Here is a 14,329-nt window from a genome sequence, read left to right on the forward strand (position 1 = left end):
CTATCCCTCCAGCACGTCCTATTTATATCCGTGCTAAGGTTTAAGTTGCTTGCTCTAGTGGTTTTGGTGGATTTGGATTTTTGAGGTGGAGCATGTCCATTAATTCGGTTGGACATGGCCTTGTATGTCAGGCACATGTCACCTCTGAGCAGACGGTATGCGACTGAATAGAGCTGGAGTTTCTTCAATCTGGCAGCATATGACAGATTTTGGAGTCCCTTTATCCTTTTGGTGAGGAACTTTGGGGTCTCTCCAATTGCTGCAGATGTCTGGTGAGATACATCCCGAATGGGGCATTGTACTCGATCATTGGTCTGATAAGTGACGAGTACAGGGAACAATGACCTCACTAGATCTGGATGTGAATCCCTTCATGATCAGGTGGGCAATGTAGAAGGTCTTTCTAACCACTTTAGCAATGTGAGTGTCAAAAGAAAGGCCACTGTCAACCTGGGTCCCCAGGTCCCTGATAACCTCTTCTGTGCTTAGTGGATTGCCACCTATATGGTAGCTTGGGGTTACCTTGTTTTTCCCGAAGGGTATGACTATGCATTTTTTGGCGTTTAACTTCAGGCCATGGCTCTGGCACCAGCTATCTGTTTCCGTGAGTCCCTTCTGAAGGATATCTGTGTCTGATGCACTTTCCACTATGGCGCCCAGTTTGCAGTCGTCTGCAAACTTTGTCAGCCAAAGTCCTCCCATGCTGGCCTGTACATCTGAGAAGTAGATGCCAAACAATAGGGGGCCAAGGACCGAGCCCTGTGGGACACCACTTGTAACCGGCTTGGAGTCTGACACAGCGCCAGCAACTCTAACCCTGTGGGTTCTGTCCTTAAGCCAGTTTGCAACCCATCTTGTGACATATGGGTTTACATTTAAGCTGGTAAGTTTTTCTACAATACCCGAGTGGGGTATTGTGTCAAAAGCCTTTGCAAGGTCAAGGTAGGCTGTATGGGCTGCCTTTCACTCATCAATGGCCTTGGTGACTGTTTCGAAGAAGTCGACCAAGTTCAAAAGGCATGATCTTCCCTTGACAAAGCCAAACTGGGTCGGGTCCAATGTCTGCAAGTCCCCTATATCTTTGTTTATGAGCTCCATTATGATCCTCTCCATAGCTTTGCAGACTAGACTTGTTAAGCTTATGGGGCGGTAATTACCAGGGTCCGTAGAGGCGCCGCCTTTGTGGAGTGGGACCACAGTTGCCGTACGCCACTCCTTGGGCACGTATCCTGTGGTAAGGCTGAGATTAAACAGCTGCCTTATGTGCGGGGTTAATTCCTCATTTAGCTCGTGTAGCACACAGCCGGGGACACCATCCGGTCCCATTGATGCTGTGTTTTTAGCTTTAGCGAGAGCAGCTTTCACCTGCGCATTTGAGATGTCCGGGAGGCTACACTCGGCTGGGATAGTTATCTCTCCTTTAGGGGAGGGTGAAGTTTGCACTGAACCTGTCTGCCAGTATGTTGGCAATGTCTGTGGGTTCAGTGATTTTTGTATCATTTTGGACTAATTCTGAGCATATCTGGGAGTTTCCACCCAGGTTCCTAACATAGCTGAAAAGGCCTTATGATTGTCCTTTGAATCCATGGCAATTTTTCTCTCAAAATTGGCCTTAGTTGATTTTATGAGTGCTCGTATTTTTTACTAATAATGATCAGGGGTGACTTCCCTTTATGGATTTTGTTCTATCATGTAATAGCTTTCTCCTCTTATTGTAAAGTTTGTTAATGGCTGGGGTCCACCAGACTGGACGTTTGCCCTTTGTGGAAAGAGTCTTGGTTTTATTTGGGATTGCCTGATCCATGCAGTCCTGGAGGTGTTCATAGAAGGCATTTGTAAGGGCTTCCGCAGCTTGGGTTGTGGTTTCCTCTGGCTCAGGGGCCTTGAAGGATACTACACCAGTCTTGAGTAGTGTGAAGTTTGCTTTAGAGAAGTTCTTCACTGTGGTCTTTTTTGTTTGGGGTGGCGGCAGGATGTGGATTCTCTGTGAGATTAGTTTATGATCAGATCTTACCATTGGGGCATATACTTAGGTTGTGGAGCATTTTGTCCCCATGTTTGTGACAATGAGATCTAGTATATTTTCTCCTCTCGTGGGAACAGTGACTAGCTGTTCCATGGCATTTGAATTTATGAACTCCAGGAACCGTTGGGCTAGAAAGTTAGGGCTTGAGTAATGTTCCCAGTCTATATTCGGGTAGTTGAAGTCACCCAATATGATGGTGTTTGGAGATACATTTATACCCTCCAGTGTCTTCAGGAAGGCTGTGTGGGGTTCCTGAGTTTGAGAGGGTGGCCTGTAGCATGCTACAATTTGTAGAGCAGTTTTGCCTATGGTTAGTTGCACCTGGATGGTTTCGAAGCTTAGGCGTTGCCACCAACCTGGAGGTGTCGGTATCTTTTATGAAAATGGATACACCCCTCCTTTTGTGGTGTGGTCCGGGTTTTGGGGCGAACGCATGATATGAGCTAAAACCTAATAGTGCCGGGGTGCTCTCAGGAGCCTTGAACCAGGTTTCAGTTACAGCACAGACATCGATGTTCTCCATACTGAGAAGGGCCTCGAGTGCGTGCATTTTGAGATTTAGACTTCTGGCATTGAGCAGCATTACCCTCAGTTTCTTCCCATTTTGTTTTCTAGGGTGGTAGGTTTAGAATTTGAGCCTTGCCTAAAAAGGCACTATGGGGTGGCAAGAGCCTTAGCCAATATCCGAATCCCAGGGTGACAGGTGCAAGCCGTCCCTTGCGAAGCAGCGTGGCTTGTCAAGCATGTCGTCCCAGGCAGACAGACACTGGATCCCCTTTGAATGACACCAGACATTAAGCCAATTGTTAAAGCTGATCATCTTGTCTCTATATTGTGGCATCATTCTTGGTGAAGGAAGGATACTGCTCAGGGTCAGGGTCATACCTGCCTGGGCTACATAATCAGAGAGCTCCTCTATGTCTCTTTTCATGTAGTCCAGGGAGGTGCGTCTCAGGTCGTTCACACCAGCATGGACAATGACTGTGTCATATTTGTACTTGCCGTGGAGTGACCCGAGTGCTTGTGTTATGTGCCGGATTCTAAGCCCGATAGGCAGCTTACTGTCACCCTCTCCTTGTTCAGCCTGGTGAGTGGGACGTCAGTGTGTCTGACTATGGAGTCACCTATGACAAGTATGTTTGGTGTTGTATTTGGCCTTAAGGGCTGTGACTGCTTTGCACACTGCTTTTGTGGTTTATGTGTTTCTTGTGGGGTGTCTTGAGGTAGCAGTTGTTTGGGTGTCTGCTTTGGAGGCCTCTGCTGTTTAGGTAAATTTTTACTCAGAGCCTCCAGTATGTCTTTGTGTGTTTATGTGTTTGATTCAGTGGAGTGGTAGCATTATGTGAGGCTGGTTTTGTGGTGTGTGTAGTTGCCTTCTCCTCCTGTCTGGTCTTGTCATTCCTGAGTTGAGAGAGCTCAGCCTCCAGTTTGGCTAAATAGCTGCATCTCTCGCAAGTATTTGTGTTATGTGGGAGGAGGAGAGGGTTGTCTGTGTACATGAGGCAGTTATAACATTGCCTCAAGATTCCCAGATTCACCAGCTGGACCGGAGAGGAGATTGACAACTGACCTTTGGACATGCTAGAATAATATTGGGAAATCCTTAATTGAAAACAAGGGCCAGTGGGGAGTGAGGGTGTAGTGCTTTTAATTTTTAGTGCTGACTTATATAATTGCTTTAGTGAGCAAGTGCCAGGTAACTTGAGTGCAATGTGTTACAAGTAACTAAATGCAAAAACGACAAACAGTAACTTTCTTTCAAGTGAAACAAGGAAATAAGTACAGTAAGCAATGCAGATATCACTAGTGATCCACAGAAGCGCTGAGAAGTTGCGTATTAGGTGGAATTAGCTTCCAGGGAAATAACAAGCAAACAAAGAACAAGCATATAAACAAAGCTAGATTCAGCAGGCCTGGATCTAGTCTATGCTAGAGCAAACAAGGTGAACCAATTTCAGTAAGATACAGTTCAAATATTCAGGCACTATAAACCTTTAACCAGAAACTTCCCTGTGGAGCTCGCTATGCACCATGATATGGACCTGGTCCATGCCCGCTGAATGTGGTGTAGGACCAATGGATGAGGAGGTCCCATGTTGGGCCCCAGACATGCTGGTGCCTGGTGCCATGGCCAGCTGTAGTGGTATAGGTGGGTCCACTGGGACCAGCCTTCCCAAAAATGCTATGATGTTTAAATGTTTTCAGCATATGTCGGTTAGTAATAGTCAACACATTCCAGGATTAGTTATAACAGCATGCATAGATATTCCCATTAACACCAGATATGGAACAGTTGCATAGCAAACAGAACACATGCATGTATTGGACCACAGTGGTCATTACAACGGCATGCAGGTACATTGATGCCAGCATGCCACCAATGTGGGAGTACTTCAACATAGCACATGCGTAGAAGCAAATTTAAATACTTATCAAACAATAGGACATATGTCCCAGCAGTAGAGTTAAGTCAGCACATGCCAAATGAGTTGTGTATTTAGTTGATTGTTGCGGATATGGTGGGGGGAGAGAAATATGGCAATTAACAACTAGTATATTCCTGTAGTTTTAACTCTTAGAATAGCAAGCGTAGATCCCCTGGACTCGAGCCGTGAATCAGAAGCAAACTCGCCTGTTGCTTTTTGTCACACAACTTTATTCGATAACTGCCAGCACCACAAAGTACATCTAGTAAGAATGGTTGAGCGCTTTCATCTGCATTTACCAGATTTCTTCAGAACCATTTACCCTAACATGTCACTTCCTTTATATACACAAATTTTGGCCAAAAGTTAATTACATAATTGGTTAAAAACAAAATTGTTAATTAAAAACAAAATCACTCAATTGACATTTGTTGAGAATAAAAATACAATAAAAGTCACAAAATATGTATATTAACCACTGTCATAAAATGTACTATATACTAGTACTAAAGTGCTTTTATACAGTGCATGATACATTTCATTATTGGGTCCCTTATACTATCTACCCTATGCTAAAATTTTGAATTTATAAATTCATAGTAAATATATATAAATAAGTAAAAATATATATTGTGTGTTAATGTATAAAATATATATATAAATTGTACTCGGCTGATGAAATTTCCTTACTCTAACGCCAAAAAGGCTTGATACTTATATGGTCATTTATACCCGGGGGGGATGTGGCATCTAAACATATCTGCCACTTACTTTCTAACCAAGCTAAATATATTTTCCAATTTCCTCCTCTGTCATTTACCTCTACCTGGTCTATAATAGCAAATTTAAAACTATGTTCACTTCCCTTTTCTATAATGTGTCTACTTAGAGCGTTCTTAGTATCTCCTTTCCTAATACTATACAGGTGCTCGTATATACGAGTTTTGAATTTCCTCTCAGTCTTTCCTATATAGTATACGTCGCATTTCTCACACTCAGCAATCTAATGATTGTATCCCCTTTGCCAAAAAGATGGCAAAGGGGATACAATCATTAGAGAATACAGATGGAATGATTGACGGAGAAGGTGGTGGAAAAGTGTACAGAAGCATGCACCCCCCACCCCTGTAGACAACAGAATTAATGAGAAGGCGTCTACTTTTTGTACCAGTATTAGTATACCTGAGGAAAATCCAGTAAGGCATCCGAACATACATTGCTTTGAAGGGTTTAAAGTATACAACTATACACAAGTTCAGGTTACTACGGAAATTACTACATTGTTTAGCAAGGGATGAAATTCATACCCACAGTTAAATTTGATATTTTGATGCCATAAAAGAGGTGAAATTATTCTGTAGAAGACTTAATCTTGCTATACAGTTCAATCAAGGCCAGAATAAGGGAAAAGGAAACACTAATTGTAACAAGTTAACTAAGAAAAGCACGTACATTCCTGTATCTAACGCACAGATAGCTTTATACGAGAAAATGGTTTGTAAAGATTTACACATTTTACACAGGAATATAAAGAATAACAAGTTAGATTCCACAGCTAATAAGGACAATTTACTAACTGAAGAAAGGAAATGTTTAGAGAATCTCATTATGAATGATGAGATAAGAATAATGAAGCCAGATAAAGGTGGTGGGATTGTGATTTTTGAAAATAAAGAATATCTAAGTGAAATACAGAAGATCCTAAATGAATCTGGTAACTACGAACAAGTGTCGTTGAACCAAATAATTACAGGATATAGAAGGATAGATTTTGCTGTAGAGGAGTATTTATTAGATAGAAGAATAACCAATGAAGTATATGAATTTTCAAAATGATTTTCCATTATTATCTAAAATTATAGGAATACCTAAATTACATAAAAATCTGGAACATCCACCTTTTAGACCTATTATATCTGGCTCCAAATCGAAAACATTTAAGTTAGGGTAGACATTGACCGCTGGATGAAACATATAGATACTAAAGTTAACCACATAGTAAAAGATTCATGGGATTGTTTGAGCAAACTAACGGATGAAGTTTGGCAGGAGAATTTGATTTTCCTCACAGTTGATGTGAAAGATTTATTTTCCAGTATACCGGCAGATATTGGTCTTGAATATTTTGTAATAGCATGACCAAGTATTCAGGTTGTACTTGGGACAGGATCAACCTCATCATGGATATGATGGGGCTGGTCCTAGACCACAACTACATCTTCCACTCGGTCAACACTATAAACAAACTCGTGGTGTTGCAATGGGGCTTCTTGTGCCCCCATTTTGCTAATTTGGTTATGCTCGGTGGGAGAACAAGTACATCTTCCCAAGTGAATATTACCAATACATCGGATTATACACTAGGTTCCTGGACGACATGTTTATTTTATGGAAAGGTCCAGAAGAGAAGATACAAGAGTTCTTAGAGTACCTTAATAACACCACGAATTCCTCAAATTTACCTACCAGTATGACAAAGTGGGAATAGCATATCTGGACACTTGGATTAGTACTACAGGACAAGGGTTTGAGTCTAGAATATACAGAAAACCCACGTTTTCAAATGACTACATACATTATAGCAGTTGTCATCCTGGCCACATCTTTCGTAATGTAGTTAAAGGCCAATGCATAAGGATAGCCAGAATGTCATCGACTAAGGAGATTATGCAAAGTGAATTAGATACTCTTTTTAAGTTATTTTTAGATAGAGGTTACCCTAAACATATGTTGACCAACATTACGTCTTATGTTAAGAAAGAATGGGGTAGTAAATATGTACCACTACTGGGTACAGGCAGTATGGTGAGTACTAAAGTCCAAATAGACCGAGATAATAGAGTATGCATCATCAGGTTTAACCCCTATACCAACATTATGACAGAAATTTTAAAGAAACATTGGGACATAATTACTAGTAATGTACCTATTGGAAACATACTAGGTGCTAAAACCCTCTATAGTATATAAAACAGGTTTGAATTTAAAAGAATAATAGAGACTAAGAAAAAGGCCTACACAGGAAACAGTAGGAAGGGCACTACGAGTTGTGGTGCATGTAGTCAGTGTAAATATATTAACACAAAATGTAGGATGAGACTTAAGAATATTGTGAAATCTGTAGTATACCCTAAGAAGGGTAGTTGCAATACACAGCTTGTGTATATTGCTGAGTGTGAGAAATGCGACGTATACTATATAGGAAAGACTGAGAGGAAATTCAAAACTGTATATCTGAGCACCTGTATAGTATTAGGAAAGGAGATACTAAGAACGCTCTAAGTAGACACATTATAGAAAGGGAAGTGAACATAGTTTTAAATTTGCTATTATAGACCAGGTAGAGGTAAATGACAGAGGAGGAAATTGGAAAATATATTTAGCTTGGTTAGAAAGTAAGTGGCAGATATGTTTAGATGCCACATCCCCCCCGGGTATAAATGACCATATAAGTATCAAGCCTTTTTTGGCGTTAGAGTAAGGAAATTTCATCAGCCGAGTACAATTTATATATATATTTTATACATTAACACACAATATATATTTTTACTTATTTATATATATTTACTATGAATTTATAAATTCAAAATTTTAGCATAGGGTAGATAGTATAAGGGACCCAATAATGAAATGTATCATGCACTGTATAAAAGCACTTTAGTACTAGTATATAGTACATTTTATGACAGTGGTTAATATACATATTTTTGTGACTTTTATTGTATTTTTATTCTCAACAAATGTCAATTGAGTGATTTTGTTTTAATTAACAATTTTGTTTTTAACCAATTATGTAATTAACTTTTTGGCGCCAAAAATTTGTGTATATAAAGGAAGTGACATGTTAGGGTAAATGGTTCTGAAGAAATCTGGTAAATGCAGATGAAAGCGCTCAACCATTCTTACTAGATGTACTTTGTGGTGCTGGCAGTTATCGAATAAAGTTGTGTGACAAAAAGCAACAGGCGAGTTTGCTTCTGATTCACGGCTCGAGTCCAGGGGATCTACGCTTGCTATTCTAAGAGTTATTGTTGTTTTGTTCCACTTTGGTTACTATTCCTGTAGTTTGCATTACTTTCCTAGTCAGTACTGTGATCTGTACCTTACAGGTATTAGTACACTACCCTATTGCCTTAGTTTGGACAGTGGTATGGCTGTCGACAATGATATGCATTAACTGGTTTTACCTGCAGTATACTCCTCTTACCTGGTATACCTGTGGAGGTATTGTTTGTTAACACTACCTAACTGTTTCTACACATACTCCCAGATTCCTGGTTGATGTTATGCACACACCTGTTTCATCTCTTTTTGCACACACTGGGGATGTCTTCACCACATGTAGGTGAACCGGGACATATTCCGACTATTGCCCTCTGAAACGTTTATTGACTTCTCCAATGACAGGTTTGTTTTATTTGACATTTTCCAAATATGTACAGGTCTGACAGTCAGTTATATGACATGAAATGTTGCCTACATATCAGAAATTAGCACACTGATATGGCAGTGGGCAGGTTAACAGCCAGCAGATATGGGTCGAATAACTGGACCTTCTGGACATTTCTGTGCACTTATGGGGTATGATTGTGCATGCAGTTTACTACCACTCCCAGTATTCGAACCATGGTCATGTATGCTAAAAATAAAACACTGTCCATCACAGTTGGGTGTGCTATATAGGTATTGCTGTGTAACTCTTGTCTGATTTCTGTCTATAATTCTCCTGTGGTTTTACATTCTGACCTTGTAATTACAACACTCTTATATAGGATTTCCTAGACAGTTGTATTATGCAGTACAGCGTGGATGACAGTGATGAGTAATACTTTATTATTCTGAACAACTGCAACACTAACAATGCCACACAATACCAGAGTAAACAGTACCAGTACAGGATATCATTCTTTTATTTATAGGCACAGTGTTTGTATCTGACAGACCTGTGGGAGAAATGTTTGTTAGCATTACCTGCATGTTGCCACACAAATTACCAGCTTCCACATTAGTATTATGCACATACGTCTTACTCTGTTACTGTACACATTCTGGTCACAGCTTGACAACATGGGGGTGGAGATGGGTCATACTTGGCTACTTACTCTCATAACATTTTAGGGGGTTGCTAGATTGACAGGTTTGTTGTTATTGATGTCTGACAATCGGTTGCATGCCTTGTTTGCTGCCTAAATGTCTGGGATCATCCCACTGATTTGCCAGGGGGACAGGTGACAGGCAACAGCTATGGGCCAATTTACTGGACATTTCTGTACACTTCTGGGTTATGATTCTGCATACAGCCTACTACCACTCCCAGGATTTGAACCATGGCTGGGTGTGCAAAAAATACAACAGTTCACATCACAGTTGAGTGTGCTATTTGGATTTTGTTGTCCATCTTTTCTGTCTAAGTCTCTCTCGGTTGTACTATTTGACCTCTTGGGATTACAATGGTCATGTACAGACATTCCTGCACAATTTATTTATGTGGCACAGTGTGGGTAACAGTGCTTACTACAAAAGTACTATTAAGTGATTGCAACTCTACAGTACCATATGATACCAGAGTGAACACATGTAGTCCAGCAGTTAGACCTTTATTGTCAGGCTATTATGCCTTTATTTACATACAACCTATATGAGACTCTTCCTGCCATATTCTCTGGTGTATGCAGTACATGCCTTAAACAATACATATTTTATACAGGCAATTAACGTACTACTACAACTTTTAAATTTATTTACTATGACAGTACATGCAAGAGTATTACTAATCTGCCTTGCATTATAACCGCAGCAGTCTATAACCATGGGCTTTCTGGTACGCAGTCCGCTCACCTGCTGCTGTGAAAGACATAAGAGGAATATTTATCCATATCTATCCATAATATTCATGAGCTGGCAATTATTAAACAGGTAGTGGACTGATACTTACACATGGCTGGGACATCCCCTGTCCTCCTAGCCTCTTAGATCCACTGATCCAAGAGATCCCCCTTTCTCTGCTTCAGGTTGGTATAGTAATGCCTGACCTGCTCACCAGTTTGGGTTATGCCAGTGGCACTGGTGAGGTAACGGGCGAGACGGTCCCAGACATCTGCTTTGCATTGGGATCCCTGATACTGGCCCAGCAGCAGACTCTGGTCATGGTCTTTCACAAGGAGTCCTGCCATGACTCTGAACTCCTGGATGCCCCAGCGTTGCACCCGAAAGTGCACACCCTCTCCCATTCAAGACATTGTGCCTACATGGTGAAGCTATAACCAGTTATGAGATGTATTCCCACCTATTGGGTTTAAATAGGGCTAATTTCCCACACATTGCTGTGACTGGACCGTTTTGAAAATGCTAAGCTATAGGCAAACCTGCTTACCTAAGGCTGGCATTACTTAAAGGGGTGTACCAATGGGCAGACTGAGTTAGCTAGCCAACACATTGCTTACACCTACTAAGCCGGGCTATGCAATGCATGGCATTGCTTAATATTTAATTTGCATTATATTTGCATTGTGGCATTGATTTATTATTCATTACATGTTATATATGTGTTTGGTATCCATGATTCATGTGTATGTACACTGTATGGGGTCCTTGTGTTTATTAGGGGATTTCAACACTTTATTACAATGACACCTCAAATATGGGCTTAATGCAGTACTCCAGTTCAAATATTTATGCCCTGTAGTAGGTTATACAATGTAAAACTGCATATAGATTCCTTTCACATGTTCAGTTTGTATTTCCTATAGTGAGGATCTGTTTAGTGATACCTCAATCTTATGTACTGCTGTGATGGCTTAGTGGTTAACTTCTGTCACTATAGTGTACAGGGTCCTGGGCTGAAGATCTGCAAAGGCTGTTTATTTTGTTTCTGGCCAGAACAGCAGCTGATGCATACAGATTGATTAAGGCACTTTTAAGCAGTTGTAAGCGGGTGTGGACGAAGGTAAGCATGCGAACCTCCAGTTAAATATGCTTACAGAGTGTTAGCTTCAGTATTGCATAACCTGTGTGTGTGTTGCTTATGCAAATAGGCTTAAACCCACTTACCGCTCCTTAAATATGCTTACTCTTGTTTACTACTGTTTACTCCCACTTACCACCTCACTAATTTAGACAGTAATGTCAAATGCTTCTTGGGAAGGTGGTGAATTTTGAAACTGTATGGATTTATCATTCATTACACATTTTACCTTCCGTTTGTATCTCTGATTCCTGTATACATATACTGTATGAGGCACTTGTTATTATCTGTGGACTTTACAACATTATGACAATGACACCTCACATCTGCATTTAATGCAGTACTCCAGTTCACAAATATATGTTATGTCGTAGGTTGTGCAACAAAATCAATTGATCATAAAGTGATTTGACATGGAAAATGGATTGTATTGAAGTGGGACTCGAACTGGGAATGACTGCTCATAAGGCGAATGCTCTGCCCATTACACAATTGCTGTATTGCTTCATTTGCATATATCTTGCTTTTTATCCTCATGCCATTTAAGCTGCATTAACCGTAGCTAAGTGATGGGCAAACCCACGCACCTATTGTTAAATTTAATCTGTTTTAAAAAAAAATTCTTTATATTTAATGTTTTAACTATTGCTCTTGTAAACTTGGGGGATGTTGCTTGGGGTATGCGAACACCTATGAGCGGTCTCGCTCATTCTTATTCATACACTGCTGTTCTTCATTGCAGGGGCATGTATATTCTGAGAGCTCTGCTCTCAGACATGCCCCCTGCACTCGTACACCCTCCATGTCCATTTAGGAGCTCAGGCAGTGAGCCTTCATTAATATGCATGGCGCACTGCCGTCCTGCTCCTAAATGGCAGCTTCCGTGCAGGACTAAGCTAGTCCTGCATGGAAGGATAGTGAATCCGGGGGATGGTGTTTAACAAATGACTATATATAGATATATATCTATATATATATATATATATATATATATATATATATATATATATATATATATATATACAATCTCTCTCTTATTTTCTTTCTCTATTTCATTTAGTCTCCTAAAATAATTTGTTGAAGATAGCAGGCACATAGCATAGGAAGTATGTGCATCTGGTACAAAAACATTGTTTCAGTAATCTGTCTGATTTCCTTCTACCCTAATTATCAGAATTCTAGTGACCAATTTGACCAGATTTAAGCTACTTTTCATCTACTACAAAGAGAACCTCCATTACTTGCATGAAAATCAAATCAGTGTTATAATGGATGAGGAAGATGACAGTTTAATTACTGGATTCTGCTCTGGGGAAAATAGCTTAACTTTAAACTAAAGTTTTGTAGCTAACACTTTGTGGATAACAGATTGCAAGCTTGAGGCGCTAGCTAATTTGATTTTCTTTAAGTATATCTGAGCATATGAGTGCATATATGGGAAGAGTATGCAAGTCTTTCCTGTTTGTGTGTGTCTTTGCCTTCTTTATGATACATTTTCTTCCCATGCTGTTTAGCATATCAGAATGCATTGCAGTGCTATAGCTTTCTTACTGCAGTATGATATTGCTCCAAATGTCTTTTTCTACTCTACATGAATTCCTTAAGCAACTTTGCTTGTACCTGAAAATGTAATTTGAAACCAAATGGAACCATGTACAGATGGAAGTGGTTGTTATGCATGATAGATCTATATCAGATGATTGAATGGGCAAACAGTCGAAACCCATATGGTTGAATCCATATGATCAAAAATTCAGTCCGTTGAAAAAAAATTAAAAATGAAGCAGCACCCACATGCAACACAAACAATGCTTTTGCAGGGGCAAGCCCCCATGCACACTCCACACTCCCTACTAATTATATATACCAACTCCAAAATCACACTACATTGTGGAAAAGGGCAAATTTCCTGATCCCTGCTGTAATGCAATCACAGTCAGACAGAGCAGTTTAACGGACTGAACTGTTGATCATATGGGTTCGACCATATGGGTTTTGACAATCTGTCCATTTGATTGTTTGACAGGAACTCATACAGGACAGGTCAAAAACCTCATATCATAAACAGACAAGTAATTATTCCATGCAAATGAACTACCTCTTTCCATGAGAAAACAAAGGAAAAAAAAGAAGCACAAAACTATGTATTTCTGACAGTTAATGATAAAAAGAATATTCATTGTGAGTTGTGATTTAATGCCAAGGGTTATTGCATTCAGACCACATAATGTTAAAATAATGAAAGAGTACAGTGTGCATATTTATAAAAGCATCCGAATGTGAAAGAGAAATACAATAACTATTACTTGTTTTCAAATCACTAAGGATATTATTATCATTTTTGACTGGCTGCACAAAAAATATTTAAACTACTGAGTGCTACACAGCATGCGTCTGTTCCTAAAGTATTTAGCTCAGTAGATACAAAGTAATTACTTATTAAAATCACACAGGAGTTTGATCGACCTTTTTATGAAATTAAGGAACTAGATAATGGACAGAACAATAGTGCTTCTGCAAAAAATGTCTTCCATAATAAGTGCCTGGCAGGAGACTCCAAAAAGTAGCAGCAGTCCTGCTGATACAAGATGTTTATACCTTTAAAGGCTACAGGCTGTGTTGTTTTTCTTCTTGTGTACTGACTCATTTCTGCATTAATAAAATAAAATAAAAAAAAAATTGATGCATGCACTGAGATTTCTAAATGCTTATGTTAACCAGATTAATTGGAGCAAGGATATAACAATAAAGGTATTTCTTGACCTTCTTCTTAATGAGACATCACATTGTTAACATATAGCATTATTTCAGAGTTGTTTATTCGCCCCAATGTGCAAGGCATTTATGAATATTATTACATACACAGAAATACAACGTCCACAGCTATCATTCATGCATGTTCTACTTTCAACA

This window comes from Protopterus annectens, chromosome 5.part0, assembly GCF_019279795.1.
Source record: "Protopterus annectens isolate FY-2018-M chromosome 5.part0, PAN1.0, whole genome shotgun sequence".
Taxonomy (NCBI): Eukaryota; Metazoa; Chordata; order Ceratodontiformes; family Protopteridae; genus Protopterus; species Protopterus annectens.